Raw genomic sequence first — 15447 nt, forward strand, 5'->3', positions numbered from 1 at the left:
TCCCAGCACCCACCACCCCTCCCGCCCAGGGAGCCCCTGCTCTGACCGCTGTCACATCAGCGAGCTCTGCCTGCTCCAGATGATCACAGAAGTGGACCATATGGCACGCATTCTCTTATGGCGCTTTCTTTACTCTGCACAATGCTTTTGAGTGTCACCGACCTTGTTACAAGTGATCACTCCTTTTATGACTGAATAGTGCCCCCCTGTTTGGATATAACTTGCTCGATTGGCCTGTTTTCTGGCTGGTGGATATTTCAGTTGATGACAGCTTTTGGCTGTTTACAAACAAAGGTCTGTGGATGTTCTTGTAGGAGTCTCTATGTGGGAACACACCTCCAGTTTTTAATTGGACAAATGACTAGAAGAGGAAGTATGTGGTCACAGGCCAAGGGTGGTCATGAGAAATGGTCGTATTGATTTTTGCTGACATGGTCAGGGAATAAGGGGTCCTTGTGTAAAAATCGGATGCTGTAAAACAAAGACATTCAGAGAACTAAAGAGTCCATAGAAAATAAAGATATTACAGCAGAAATGAGAAACTCAGTATACAAGTTGGAAACTGAATGTGATCCAATCTTATAGAAACACTTATTCACATCTTCCTTTTCATCTCCCAGAAAAGTCTTCATTTTCTTTGGACAGTCCATGCCCACAGTTTGCTAAGTTCATGATTAAGTATTTAATACTTTTTCTTGTAATTGTCAGCAGGATCTTCTTTCTGGTTTTTTTTTTTTTTTTTTCTGTAGTATACACGAATGCTACTAATTCCTGCACTTTTATTTTGGTTTTATCTTCTTCTGAAAGTTTAAAGCCTCTTTCATTTTTTTTTGATATTTCTCTGATTATACAACAGTCTTTGAAACTATAAGGAAAAACATGAATTCTCCCTGAGTCCCCTCATTAAAAACATAAGCATGCTCAGTTGTGTGCGACTCTTTACAACCCCCTGGACTGCAGCCCACCAGGCTCCTCTCTCTATGGGATTCTCCAGGCAAGAATACTGGAGTGGGTTGCCGTTTCCTTCTCCAGGGGATCTTCCCGACCCAGGGATCAAACCCACTTCTCTTAGGTTTCCTGCACTGGCAGGCAGGTTCTCTACCACTGGCGCCACCTGAGAAGCCCCCCCAAACATAAGAAAGCAGAGTAAAAGAAGACATATAAATAGAAAGTAGAAGAGATCATGATACCAGAGGGAAGCCCAGGAAGTAAAGATCCAAATATTGAAGCTCTACACAGAGATAACAAAGAAGGCAGAGGGAGAAAGGATCAAAGAAACAATTCAAAAGTTTCCACTTGCTGAGACCACCACGTGCCCAGAAAACTGATGAAAACAGGCCAACACCAAAATATATTCCCTTGACCTTTCAGAGTGTCTGGGACAAAGACATAAAGCCAGGGCCGGGAGGAAGCTACACGCCAAGGATCAGGATGGAGTCTGTGTCAACTTCTCAAGGGCAAGTTCAGGTGTGCGGTGACCACAGGGATCCTGCCGGGTCCTCTGCCCAGGGTGCTGAAAGTTGTTCTGCTGTTGCCTCGGTTAACACAACCCCTCCCCCAGGTAGTTTGATTAGAATTGGCCCGAGGAGGACAGTTTTCTAGAAGTGGGAGGCACAAGAAGTAGCAGCGTTCCTTTCTGAGCATCTTTGCGGTCAGGGATTACGGCACATCTGCAGAGGTTCCAGCCAGTTCTGTCTCTTCGTATTCAGACTCTCTCTTCTTCTCCCACCGGCCCTGCTGACCCCCAGCAGCCCCAGGCCTGTCCCCAAAGGCCACAGCTTCCCACAGACTGCACAGACTGTGCCCCTAAGCCCTCTCATGCGCTCCCATTTTGGTGACGGGACACATCTGGCTCCAGGTGCCCCTGTGAGTTCTTGTCCCCTGGCACCTGCTTCAGGAGGCTGGCCATCCGTCCTCTTCCGATCCTCCCCAGACCCCTCTAGACTTCCCGTCCCAGCTCCTCCTACAACTGTGCAGGTTCCTGTTGCTAGACTAGATCCCCATGGTATTCTGCTCTCTGACCAATTGCTGCCGGAAACGATTTTGGCACCTGAAGCGGTTCCAGAAACATACGCATAGAGATGGAATTGGTTTTCTAATCTGATCAGAAGTGCAAAGCTATAGTTGCCCTTTCTTCTCGTCCATTAGTCGCGTGAAATGGTCACTGACCATTTCAGTGACAGGTGCTGGCTCCCACACCTGATCATCCCAATAGTACTTGTCACTGAAAAATGATGAAATTCAAACAAGAAAAGAGGGTGTCTTCTATGGAAAAGAAATGATAGCATTTGAAGCTTCAATAAAGGTAAGGCACTAACATTGTGCTGCCAAAGAGTTGGGAGGAAGTCTGAAATCCAGATGGAATTCTGCACTCTGAATGTTTGGATGTGTCTTAAAATTTTGCCCTTAATAAGAAACCTAAACTAGAAACTAGAAAATTCGCCAGGAGTTTGGTTTTCACAATGAACACTCCCAGAAATGCCAATCGGAGTTAATGCCGACCACCACCAAAGAAGAGGCCCCAGATCAAAGAGATACGTCATTAGACATTTTCAGTTTGAAATAAGATGGTTGCAGCTACATACGTGTCATTTTGTCTTAAAAATTGGAGGCAAAATTCACACAGAGTAGTGAATCAGCCATTCTGAAGTATTCAGTGGAATGGCAGTTAGTGCATTCACACACGTGTGGTGCAAATTTCTAGTTTCCAAACATTTCAGCACCCACCCCAGAAGAATCTATGCATCATTTAAAACTGATTCTCTGCTTTGCAATAACTTTTTGAGTGACAGACATTGGTGGAGAGGACTGGGTGCCAGGGAGGGAGGCTTTGGCTTCGAGCTGCTCCTTGTCCCTCCACATGGTGAATCTTCTGAAGCATGAAGTCACCAGACATGGGGGTGCAGAGTTGGGAGGTGGAAGGAGAGGCGGACCCGATCGACAGCATGAGAGCTTCTGGGTCAAGCTGTGCCTGAAGCTGGATTCAAGCCTGGGGATTCTGCATTGCAGGAGCCAGTAAGGTCTCTGCTTTGCTGGTAAGTGTGAGTTGGGTTTTCCCACCTGACCTGTAACAGACATGATCCCACTGAACCTTTGCAGTGAGGGCTGCATTGTCATCTGAGCTCTAGTTTACTGACCTTGGTGGTGAGACTCAGACAGGAGTCAGAGGTTGAGCCTTTCTGCCTCTTCCTGCTCCTACCTGTCTCCATGACCCTCAGATATGAGGGAGGAAGGGGCTGGGTGAGCCAGGCTCTCTCTGTCCAGAGGCTTGGGACCCTCCCCTTAACCACCTCTCTGCTCTCCCATCTGTGCAGAAGCCCCTCACTGAGAGGAGCAGGCAGGGGTCCTCACTGGGGTCAGGAGCCTGCAGAACCATCAACCTTCATTGCTCCTAATGCCACACAAGATGCCCCCATGAAGGCATTTTCTTTGCTATTTGAGTGGGACATCAAATTTCCTCTGTGTTGAATTTTCTCCCGGTTGAATTTTCTCTATAAGCCTGCGAGGCAGCTCAGCTTCACAACCCCACGCCCGCACAGGCCTCTATGTGACCTCGAGCAGGTTCATTAACTTCTCCATGCTTCACAGCTCCCATCTACAAAATTTAATGGTTGGACTACACAGCTCCAGCCAATAGAGACATAAATGTGAGTCACATATGTAGTTTACAATTTCCTGGTAACCACATTTAAGAAGCAAAAAGAAGCAGGTAAAGTGTTTTAATAAAAGATTTTATTTAACTCCATCCATCCAAAATATTTTTATGCCATGTCATCAATATGTGTTGTTAATGAGATAGTTGACAATTCTTTTTGGTATGGCATCTTCAAAATCTAGGTATGTATTTTATGGTCACCACACAAGTCTTGGATGGTTCTGGACTAGACTAGGTTTCAAACTTTCAGTTCTGTGTTTTAAGCCACTGGCCCCTTTCCCCACTGAGACTCTGCTCTGTGTCCCATCCTATAAGTAGACAAGGGAGGTTTCTTTGATTGTTTCAGGACCTTTTTGACCCTCATGCCCGACACACTGCCACTTCCTTGCTTACTTCCTACTTCCGCCAGCCTCAGTTCAGTTCAGTTCAGTTGTTCAGTCATGTCCGACTCTTTGTGACCCCATGGACTGCAGCACACCAGGCCTCCCTGTCCATCACCAACTCCCGGAGCTTGCTCAAACTCATGTCCATTGAGTCGGTGATGCCATCCAACCATCTCATCTTCTGTTGTCCCCTTCTCTTCTTGCCCTCAATCTTTCCCAGCATCAGGGTCTTTCCCAATGAGTCAGTTCTTCCCATCAGGTGGCCAAAGTACTGGAGTTTCAGCTTCAGCATCAGTCCATCCAGTGAACACCCAGGACTGATCTTTAGGATGGACTGGTTGGATCTCCTTGCAGTCCAAGGGACTCTGACTACTGAAAAAACCATAGCTTTGACTAGACGGATATTTGTTGCAAAGTAAACCCTATTTGGAGTTAACTGTTCTAAGTAATCCCTGGGGGTTCTCATTATTTTGGCCATAGCTGACATTTAGATGTAGAGAAAGGCTCTGAGTTTTTCTCCCAGGACCCATGCTGCTGACTCCAGAACCTCTGGAAATCCATTTTCATGCTTTCATTCCTGGAATCAATCAGCCCAGGAGAGGTTATGCTGCAATAACAAGTTCTCAAACCTCATTGGCTTCACACAGAGTTTATTTCTTCCTTGTGAGAAGTTTAATGTGAGCTCGTAGCCCTCCTGGGTGGTGTCCTCCACACAGTGACTCAGGCAACCAGGCTGCTTATATCTTCAACACGTGCTGTTGGTGGAGGGAAAGAGACTGGGAGCATCATCCTGGACACGTGGTTTTGTAGCCGTTCGACCAGCCAGAACGTAGGAGTGAGACCCCAGCGTAGTGCAAGGTACGGTCCTCCTGGGAGCCCAGGGGGAGGAAGTGATGCTTTCGGCTCTGAGCCAGTCCCTTCCTGCTTCGGCGCTGTGCTCACCTGCTTCTGCTGCTGGAAATGCTCTTTACTTCCTTTACTGTCTTTTTTGTCCGTTTGTTTTGAGCATCTATTTATTCGGCTGCATCAGGTCTTGGTTGCGGCACACGGGGGCCTTTGTGGAGTCACGCGGCATCTTTGGTTTCAGTACAGGGATTCTCTAGTTGTGGCCCAAATACTCAATTCCTCCATGGCACGTAGGATCTTAGTTACCTGACCAGGGATTGAACTTCATCCTCTGCCTTGGAAGGCAGATTCTTAACCAAATTTGAATTAAGTTCTGATGACCTCGGGCAGATGAACTGAGTTTCCCTGGATAGCTTAAAGGGTAAAGAACCTGCCTGCAGTGTGGGAGATCTGGGTTCAATCTCTGGGTTGGGAAGACCCCCTGGAGAAGGAAACGGCAACCCACCCCAGTATTCTTGCCTGGAGAATCCCATGGACAGAGAAGCCTGGTGGGCTACAGTCCATTGGGTCACAAAAAATCGGACACGACTGAGTGACTAACACTTTTCTGATGACCTCAGTTCCAATGCTACTTCTTCAGGAAGCGCAGAGGGGAGCCACTTCAGGGCCAGGGCTGGAGCACTAGGGGGCGGGGGTCATGCAGGCCTGGCCCCCCACAGAGGGGAGCTCAGGTTTCATCCCTTGGCCTGCTACCAGTGTGCTGAAATGGAAGAGGTTTCAGCCGGGCAGTGAGAGGATGGGATTTGCATTTGAGCACAACCTCCTGGGCTGCCTCTTGGATGGAGCACTGATAATGACACTTCTATTTTTAAGAAAGGCCAGCTCCCTTGGTGGTGCTCTGAGGAAAGGGCAACCCTGCAAGACACCACTTTGATGAATAATCTCGTCTCCATCGAAATATTTTACCAACGCTCCATGTAAGAGGCTTATACATTATTCAGCCTCACAGCTGTCTCGGCAGAGGGGACCCTGGCTGTTCCCTAATGAGCAGCCAAGGGCTGGGGAGTGGGCTGGGGCAACAGCCTTTGGATTTTCTCTGCATCTGAGCCAAGTTTTCGAGCCCCACCATTTCCAAAACCAAACTACCTCCTTCATGTCCACAAAACTTGATGATGAATGTGGACTGTCAGTAACCCAGGGGACACAGGGCTGGCTTCTGGGGACAAAGACATGAGCCAAGACACAATAGTGAGCTGTCCCCATGTGGTAAGGAGACCAACAGGCAGTTGGGAGGAAGGGAGGTTCTCAGGAACAAAGGGGCTGTGGGAACCCAGGTCTGGAATGGCTGCCTGGGGTGATAAGAAAGATGATTTGGGGTCTTGAAGGATGAGTAGGAGTTCACCAAGTGGGGGAGGTGGGTGAAGGTCTTGAAGGATGAGTAGGAGTTCACCAAGTGGGGGAGGTGGGTGAAGGTCATCCTTGCCTCTGGAAGGCTGTGAGAGCACAGAGGCCACTGTGGGTGGATCCTGGGAGTCAGGGACGTGACAGCCTCCTGCTCAAGGAGCATTGTGCATGCCCATTTTATAGATGAGCAAACTGAGGCTCTGAGAGGTGAAATTACTTGCCCAGGGTCAGGTGTCTGGTAAGTGGCAGGGTGGTGATTCGAACCCAGATCAATCTTAAGCCAAAGCCTGTGCTGGCTTAAGGGATCCAGGACCCCAGAGGTTATGTGCTGGGAAGGGGGCCACTTCAAAGAGCCAAGCTCACCCCACCTTGGTGGGCACATAGATTCTACCCCAGCCTGTTCAGGCTCAGAGCAGAGACCATGGCTCAGAGGCTGCCCTGCATCTGATGGGGAAAGGCTGACCCTGAGAAGGTCTCAGAGCTGGAGGGGTACCACCCTGGGCCGAGCTGAAACGAGGTGGCACGAGGCTGCACGGTCACGGGCATCAGGGAGGGCACAGGCTGGCTCCTGTGCCAAGGTGGGTGAAGGGCTGCGGCCGATGCCCCCGCCCGCCCTTCTGCACCAGAACGCTGGGCCCTTCTCAGCAGAATCTGTGGTGAGTGCATCGGCCTCTGCATCCCTACCCTTCAGATCATCTACAGAGTGAAGCGCTGGGACCTCTGCCGTCTTGGGCCACAAGGGATCTGAGACTGATGGAGCATTTGTGTTTCCAGAATGGCCTAGTTTTTATAGGAAAATCCTCCTGAGGCTGCTGCTTTGATGGCTGACAATTCTGGGCCGACTGGGAGACGCCATCCTGGTGGCCTGGACCCTGGGGGCTCTGGCTGGCGTCCTCCTCCCTCTCCTTCCCTCCAGTACTTGTGCCGCTCTGTGCCACGCTCTGAGACGCTAAGAAAACTCAAACCTAGTCCCCGGCCTTGGCTCTTTGCAGGCCTCCGACCCTGGGGCTGTGCCCTGACCTGCTTCAATCTTAGTGGCCTTGCTGCTGGGGAAAGCAGAGGGGCTGACAGGCAATGAGTGCCAGAGGGTGGTCCACACTGGGTTGAAGGACGGGGCTGTGGGAGCCCTGGGGTGGTGCCTGGGATCAGGAGGGAGCATCTGAGAAGAATCTAGGGCCTAAGGGCTTCCCAGGTGTCGCTAGTGGTAAAGAACCTGCCTGCCAACGCAGGAGATATGAGAGATGTAGGTTTGATCCCTGGGTCGGGAAGATCCCCTGGAGGAGGGCATGGCAACCCACTCCAGTATTCTTGCCTGGAGAATCCCATGGACAGAGGAGCCTGGTGGGCTATGGTCCATAGGGTTGCACAGAGTCAGACACTACTGAAGCGACTTAGAACAGGCACAAGGAGCTGTAGACAGGCAGTGGGTGGGGAGGCAGGGGGAGAGGTCAGCCCAGGCTGGGCCACGGAGGGCTTGTGGGTGTTACAGGGAGTAGAGTCCAGTTGGGCTGGGTCAGCAAGAGCTGGGCCTGGGCAGGGCTGGGCAGCTGGGCTGCAGGGGAGGAGGAGGCTCTGACAGCTTGCCTGGCAGGGCTGGGATCTAGTTTCTCCCAGTAAGTGACTTAACCCCTCTGTGTCTCCACTGCTATCTGTAACCTAGGGACAGTGATCCTGCCCATCTCATGGGGTGACTTGGTGCATCAGACACATGGGAATGGGGTAGGCGGACCCCTTGCATGCAGTAGGTGGTCCCTTGAGGGGAACTCTTGCCATTCTTGTCATTGTTCTTCAGAGGACAGTCCTGCCTGGTCAGGGTAGCTTGGAGGCTGTGTTTAGCAGCTGTGGCTGGGGTGGAATCAGTCAGTGGCCAATGGCTGCTCAGCTCTGAGAGCATCGCACCTGTGGGTATTGTATGATGGCGCCATCCTTCCTTCCCTCCACACTCATTCTGACCTTCTGCCCTAGATACACAGAGATGAACAAGGCTGGATGGGGCTGGGCGGGTGGACATAGAAGGTTGAGGGTGGGGCGCACCAATCTCCTGGGACCTTCTGGAAGCCTGTCTAGAAGATGTCAGGTCTGAACTGAGTTGTGGGGCTGAGCAGGTTAGCCTGCTGGACCCGTGGAGACAGAAGTGGCAGGTGCAAAGGTCCGGGGGCACATCCTGGTTGCCCTTTCGTTCTAGGGTCTGAATTTGTGCATGCTAAGTCGATTTAGTCATGTCTGACTCTTTGCGACCCTAGAGACTATAGCCCACCAGGTTCCTCTGTCCACGGGGATTCTCCAGGCAAGAACTCTGGAGTGGGTGGCCATGCCCTCCTCCAGGGGGTCTTCTGGTCCTAGGGGTCAAACCTATATCTCTTACGCCTCCTGCTTCGACAGTCGGGTTCTTTACCACTAGCACCACCATCACCAGTGTTCAAATCCTTGTTCTGGCGTTTACTAGACAAGCACACTGGACACGAGACTTCTGCTCTCTGTGCCTCAGTTTCTTTGTAAGCGAGAAGGGAGCAAGGAGCAACACTTACCTGTTGGCATTGTGGGAGAGGTAAGTGATGCGTGTACAGAGCTTTGAGCAGGGCCTGCAAGTGCTAGTCAAGATTAATATCCTGTGAATCATCTGGAGAACTTGCTCATAGATTCAACCCCCTGCTCCCCAGTGGAGACCAGCTTGAGGAAATAACAGCATGAATGCAAATTCTTGACAGGCAGAGATTTCAAATCCCGCTGGTGACGACCTTCTAATTGCACTGAAAAGGAGTGTCTTTGATCACCTGCTCAGACACCGGCAGCTGCTGGGTGACAAGCTGCTGTCAGATGCTTCTAACAAGCCTGGGGGTTCAGGAGGCCAAGGTACCACCTGGACCAGGGCTGGGATAATTGGGTTCTTCAAAAGGGCCACCAAGAGGAACACTGATGAAATCGCGCCCAACTTTGAGACGGTGATGGGAGCACAGGGATGGATCACCGCCCCCAGCAACATGCTGCCTTTGTCAGTGCCCGTCTTGAGCACTGAGGGCCCCCGAGTGCCCCACGGCCAGGTGATGCTACTGCCTGAGAGGTCCTGGGGGCGGGGGTGCAGGGAGCTCGGCTACCTCCGCTCCCGGGAAGCCACATCCCCTGGGGAGTGGAGGTGCAAGGGACCCTGGCCACACTTGCCTCTGGCTGTTGAGTTAATAAATAGCTGTCGCCTCCTGTGCCCCAGATGGGTCCCAGCTCCATGTGTACCCAAAGAGTTCTGCTAATTAAAATCAGATTTTGACATTTGGGGCTTTTTGCTGAAGACAGGAGATCGTACTCTGGCATCAGGGGAGAGTGGAAGCTCTGAGTTCTGCCTAAACGTTGGGCCCCAGATAGCTGGTGTATGACTCCAGACATTCTCATGCGTTTATTTATCGAATATGTTGGTACTCTTGCCCCACGGTCCAGAGAGGGTTTGAAGCAGCTGTAAGAAACGTGTTCACCCTGACATGGACAAAGAAAACCCCACACATGCATGTGCGCACACACATGACTTCTGGAGTTGCAAAGGGCTATGTATGAATCCTGCTCTGTCCCCTTCCTGTTGTGGGTCCTTGGACAAGTCATTTCCCCTCTCTGAGCCTCAGTTTCTGTGTCTGTACAATGGGTTCATGCTCCCCTCTGCTCCTCCTCCATGCTCATATGTGAGGCCAGCACAGACAAGGGGACCCAACGTGCCAGGGTTTTGTTTTCTTTCCGTTTCCATTCTTCCTTCCTTCCTTCCCTACTTCCTTCCTGTCTTCCACTTTGGGGATCTCTCCCCCCGGCCTCCCGTGCCCTCCCACAGCTTTTTCTGTGCATCAGGAAACAATACCCTTCAGAATGACATTCTTCGCCATTACCTGAAGGCTTGCAAGTGGTTTGCACCTGTGGTTAGTTTAAGCATTAGCGCTTTGGAAGCTCTGTTACCCTTTCCAGCAATCAGAGAGGGTTCCGGGTCACTGTCAGACACAGATGCACTGTGGAGCTTGTTTAGGTGGACATTAAGTGGGTGGGGGTAGTGATCATGTGACAGGAAGTGCAGGCCACACCCGGCCAGGTGGGTGTGCTCACAAGGGTGGGGCTGGGGAAGTACGCATGCCCTCCAAGTGGGAGTTCCAGCAGAAGGAAAGGGTGAGACCTGGTCATTTGAATTATGCATCTATGTCTTTCTCATGGCCGCAAACAGTTGGTTACCTGGATACTTGATGTCTTATCTACCAGGTCTCTGTTACTGGTGTTGATAAACAGATGGGCACAAGGGCTAAGCCATGTGGGTTCAGGTCTGGGCCCCACTGGGTACTGGTGATTAATCACAGACAAGCTGTTTAACCTCTTGGGAGCTTCAGTTTTCTCATCTGTAAGCCAGGCTCACAAATTGCACAGACCACACAAGATTGCTTTGAGAATGAGCTGAGTTACTTGTTAAGCATTTGCCAAGTGCCCAGAGCACAGTAAGCGTTTGACGTAAGTTTTCTACCCTTCCTATGTTGTTTAAAAATGTCCCCTATTTTGGACTTCCCTGGTGGCTCCGTGGTGGAGAGTCCACCTGCTGATGCACGGCTTCAGTCCCTGATCCAGGAGGACCCCACGGGCCTCGGAGCAACTGAGTGCATGTGCCACAACTCCTGATCCTGCACTCTAGAGCCCAGGAACTACAAGACTGAAGCCAGGACGCCCTAGAGCCCAAGGCTCAAAACAAGAGAAGCCACTGCAATGAGAAGCCCGCACTCGAGAGCGGCCCCCACTCACCTCAACTAGAGAAAAGACCACGCAGCAGTGAAGACCCAGCACAGGCAAAAATAAATAAGGAAATAAAAAAATTTTAAATCCCTCACATTTTATTAGTCAGCTTTTGTTGTAATAATGCTGCGTAACAAGCAGCCCAAGCCTCTCAGTGGCTTTCAGCCAGGGTGAGACTGGTCTCTGCGCTGTGGTTGGTTCAGATTTCAATCTCTTCTTGAGAGCCCAGGAGGAAGGATCAGGAGCATCTGAGACGTCTCTGCTGAGGGTGGGGGGCAGAAGGGGGAATCACATGATGCCTCTTAGGGCTGTGGCCTGCACCCCGAGTCCAGTCACTTTTGTCCCCATTTCAGGGCACAAAGCCAACCTCATGACTAAGCCTGGGGTCAGTGAAGTAGAAAAGCTGGCGCCAACCACAAGAAAGCATGGCCAGGGCCAAGGGCGGGAAGGGAGACTGAAAAGTCCCACGGCTACTTAACTTCAGATAACCTGCTTATAATGTCCCTCCTACGGGAATACGTGGGAATATGCATGCCCCCACCTGATTCAACTCCCGGAAAGCTAATATCTGGCGAGTGATCTGGGTATTTTCCTGTGGCTTCAGAACACAGTGCTGAGCTGCCCTCCAGAGAGACTGGCCTAGTTATGTTCCTATGAAAAGTGCACCAGGCTGACCTACCGCCCCAGCCAGCACTGGAAATTACCTCTTTCCATCTCTGATAGGTTGCTAGGTAAGGATGATGACGTCATCACTGATGACAATGACGATGGTAAAGACAGCATCATAGTATATTTCTGGTTTGGATTCTGATGGTGAGGTCTATGTGTATGAAGTCATATAGACCTGGGATAGGTGCGGTCACCCTCACGGGTTCCCTTCTCACCTCCCCACACTGCCCTGCTGCGGGAGCTGAGCCTTTTCCTGTCCTGGGGGCTTGGCTGATGGAGCGTGCCCTGCCTGGACGGTAGCTTAAACGTGCTCCACTGGTTCGCTCTCCCCTATCTTGCGCCTCCACCCCCACCAGGAGGACAGCATGTCCTGTCCTGGACAGTGGCTGTCCCTCCCCCTTGGTTCCAGAATGAGGAGACATGCAGAGGCCATTTCAGCTGAACCACAGCTTCCGTGAATAAGAACATGAAATGATATTTCTTGCTACAAAGAATCAGCTTTGTTTAACTGCAGCAAAACCTGCCCGATAGAGTGTGTGCTTCGAATCACACTCCCCCTTGTCAGGGACGTGACGCCTTTGGGTTAACAAGTGGAAGGACCTTGTTGTTGTTCACTCGCTCAGTCGTGTCCAACTCCTTACGACCCTGTGGACTGCTGTATGCCAGGCTTCTCTGGCCTTCACTATCTCCTGGAGTTTGCTCAAGCTCATGTCCAGAGGTGGTGATGAGTTGAGTTGGTTATGCCATCCAACCATCTCATCCTCTGTTGTCCCCTTCTCTTCTTGCCCTCAATCTTTCCCAACATCAGGGTCTTTTCAAATGAGTCAGTTCTTTGCATTAGGTGGCCAAAGGATTGGAGCTTCAGCTTCAGCATCAGTTCTTCCAAAGAGTATTCAGGACTGATCTCCTTTAAGATTGACTTGTGGTCCAGGGGACGCTCAAGAGTTTTCTTCAGCACCACAATTCGAAAACACCTATTCTTCGGTGCTCAGCCCTCTTCATAGTCCTGCTCTCACATCCGTACATGACTAGCTTTGACTATATGTACCTTTGTGGACAAAGTGATGTCTCTGCTTTTTAATATGCTGCCGGGGAGCCAGCATGAGGAACTCCGCCCATGGCAAAGGTCATAAGGAAGGAGGCTCGGCATATGCAAAGGCAGAATTGAGCCTCAGGAGTCCCCCTGGAAATTCTCGAGCATCTACCCCCAAAACCAGAGTCTGCCTACTTTACTGCTTTGTGCTCTCACCTACACCTCTGACTTTACAGGCAGCTGTCCCCCACCACCTCTCTCTGAAAAAGAGTTAACTTACAGCTCCAGTTAATAAAGTTCCTGAGCGTGACAAGAGTGTTTCAACCTACAAACTCCTTTGGAAGTCCTCTAGCCTGCCTGAACAGGTTCTTCCAGCCACATGTGATTGTTCACAGCCTCCCAACCGTGAGAAGCATGAGATGTTCTAAACTGTCTAAATACAGATTCCTTTGAGCAGTTAAAAGATTGATTAGAAATTGTATTGGTGAAGGGTTTTTCACTTGTTGGGCCAATGTTTGCTGCTAAGTTTCCATATCCCTTACCTGCTGTGTCCCTGGCAGTGTATTGATAGGAATGTAAGTAATAGCTTTAATGTTTGTAACCTTGGGCCCTTGAGTTAATTCTTTTCTTGTTATAGCACACCACACCTTTGCCCTATAGGAATGCAACTTTATCTAATGATTTCGGAGGGTGGCGCCTGACTTTAGAATCAGATCAGATCAGTCGCTCAGTCGTGTCCGACTCTTTGCGACCCCATGAATCACAGCACGCCAGGCCTCCCTGTCCATCACCAACTCCCGGAGTTCACTCAGACTCACGTCCATTGAGTCAGTGATGCCATCCAGCCATCTAATCCTCTGTCGTCCCCTTCTCCTCTTTGCCCCCAATCCCTCCCAGCATCAGAGTCTTTTCCAATGAGTCAACTCTTCGCATGAGGTGGCCAAAGTACTGGAGTTTCAGCCTCAGCATCATTCCTTCCAAAGAAATCCCAGGGCTGATCTCCTTTAGAATGGACTGGTTGGATCTCCTTGCAGTCCAACAGATTCTCAAGAGTCTTCTCCAACACCACAGTTCAAAAGCATCAATTCTTCAGCACTCAGCCTTCTTCACAGTCCAACTCTCACATCCATACATGACCACAGGAAAAATCATAGCCTTGACTAGATGAAAGTTTGTTGGCAAAGTAATGTCTCTGCTTTTTAATATGCTGTCTAGGTTGGTCATAACTTTCCTTCCAAGGAGTAAGCATCTTTTAATTTCATGGCTGCAGTCACCATCTGCAGTGATTTTGGAGCCCAGAAAAAGAAAGTCTGACACTGTTTCCACTGTTTCCCCATCTATTTCCCATGAAGTGATGGGACCGGATGACATTTAGAAAACGAATGTTGAGCTTTAAGCCAACTTTTTCACTCTCCACTTTCACTGTCATCAAGAGGCTTTTTAGTTCCTCTTCACTTTCTGCCATAAGGGTGGTGTCATCTGCATATCTGAGGTTATTGATATTTCTCCCGGAAATCTTGATTCCAGCTTGTGTTTCTTCCAGTCCAGCGTTTCTCATGATGTACTCTGCATATAAGTTAAATAAACAGGGTGAAAATATACAGCCTTGACGTACTCCTTTTCCTATTTGGAACCAGTCTGTTGTTCCATGTCCAGTTCTAACTGTTGCTTCCTGACCTGCATACAAATTTCTCAAGAGGCAGATCAGGTGGTCTGGTATTCCCATCTCTTTCAGAATTTTCCACATTTTATTGTGATCCACACAGTCAAAGGCTTTGGCATAGTCAATAAAGCAGAAATAGATGTTTTTCTGGAACTCTCTTGCTTTTTCTATGATCCAGCGGATGTTGGCAATTTGATCTCTGGTTCCTCTACCTTTTCTAAAACCAGCTTGAACATCAGGAAGTTCATGGTTCACATATTGCTGAAGCCTGGCTTGGAGAATTTTAAGCATTACTTTACTAGTGTGTGAGATGAGTGCAACTGTGTGGTAGTTTGAGCATTCTTTGGCATTGCCTTTCTTTGGGATTGGAATGAAAACTGACCTTTTCCAGTCCTGTGGCCACTGCTGAGTTTTCCAAATTTGCTGGCATATTGAGTGCAACACTTTCACAGCATCATCTTTCAGGATTTGGAATAGCTCAATTGGAATTCTATCACCTCCACTAGCTTTGTTCGTAGTGATGCTTTCTAAGGCCCACTGGACTACACATTCCAGGATGTCTGGCTCTAGGTCAGTGATCACACCATCATGATTATCTGGGTCATGAAGATCTTTTTTGTACAGTTCTTCTGTGTATTCTTGCCATCTCCTCTTAATATCTTCTGCTTCTGTTAGGTCCATACCATTTCTGTCCTTTATTGTGCCCATCTTTGCATGAAATGTTCCTTTGCTATCTCTGATTTTCTTGAAGAGATCCTAGTCTTTCCCATTCTGTTGTTTTCCTCTATTTCTTTGCATTGACCGTGGAAGAAGGCTTTCTTATCTCTTCTTGCTATTCTTTGGAACTCTGCATTCAGATGTTTATATCTTTCCTTTTCTCCTTTGCTTTTTTTTCTCTTCTCTTCTTTTCACAGCTATTTGTAAGGCCTCCCCAGACAGCCATTTTGCTTTTTTGCATTTCTTTTCCATGGGGATGGTCTTGATCCCTGTCTTCTGTATAATGTCATGAACCTCATTCCATAGCTCATCAGGCACTCTCTATCAGATCTAG

Source organism: Bos mutus, chromosome 5, assembly GCF_027580195.1.
Source record: "Bos mutus isolate GX-2022 chromosome 5, NWIPB_WYAK_1.1, whole genome shotgun sequence".
Lineage (NCBI taxonomy): Eukaryota > Metazoa > Chordata > Mammalia > Artiodactyla > Bovidae > Bos > Bos mutus.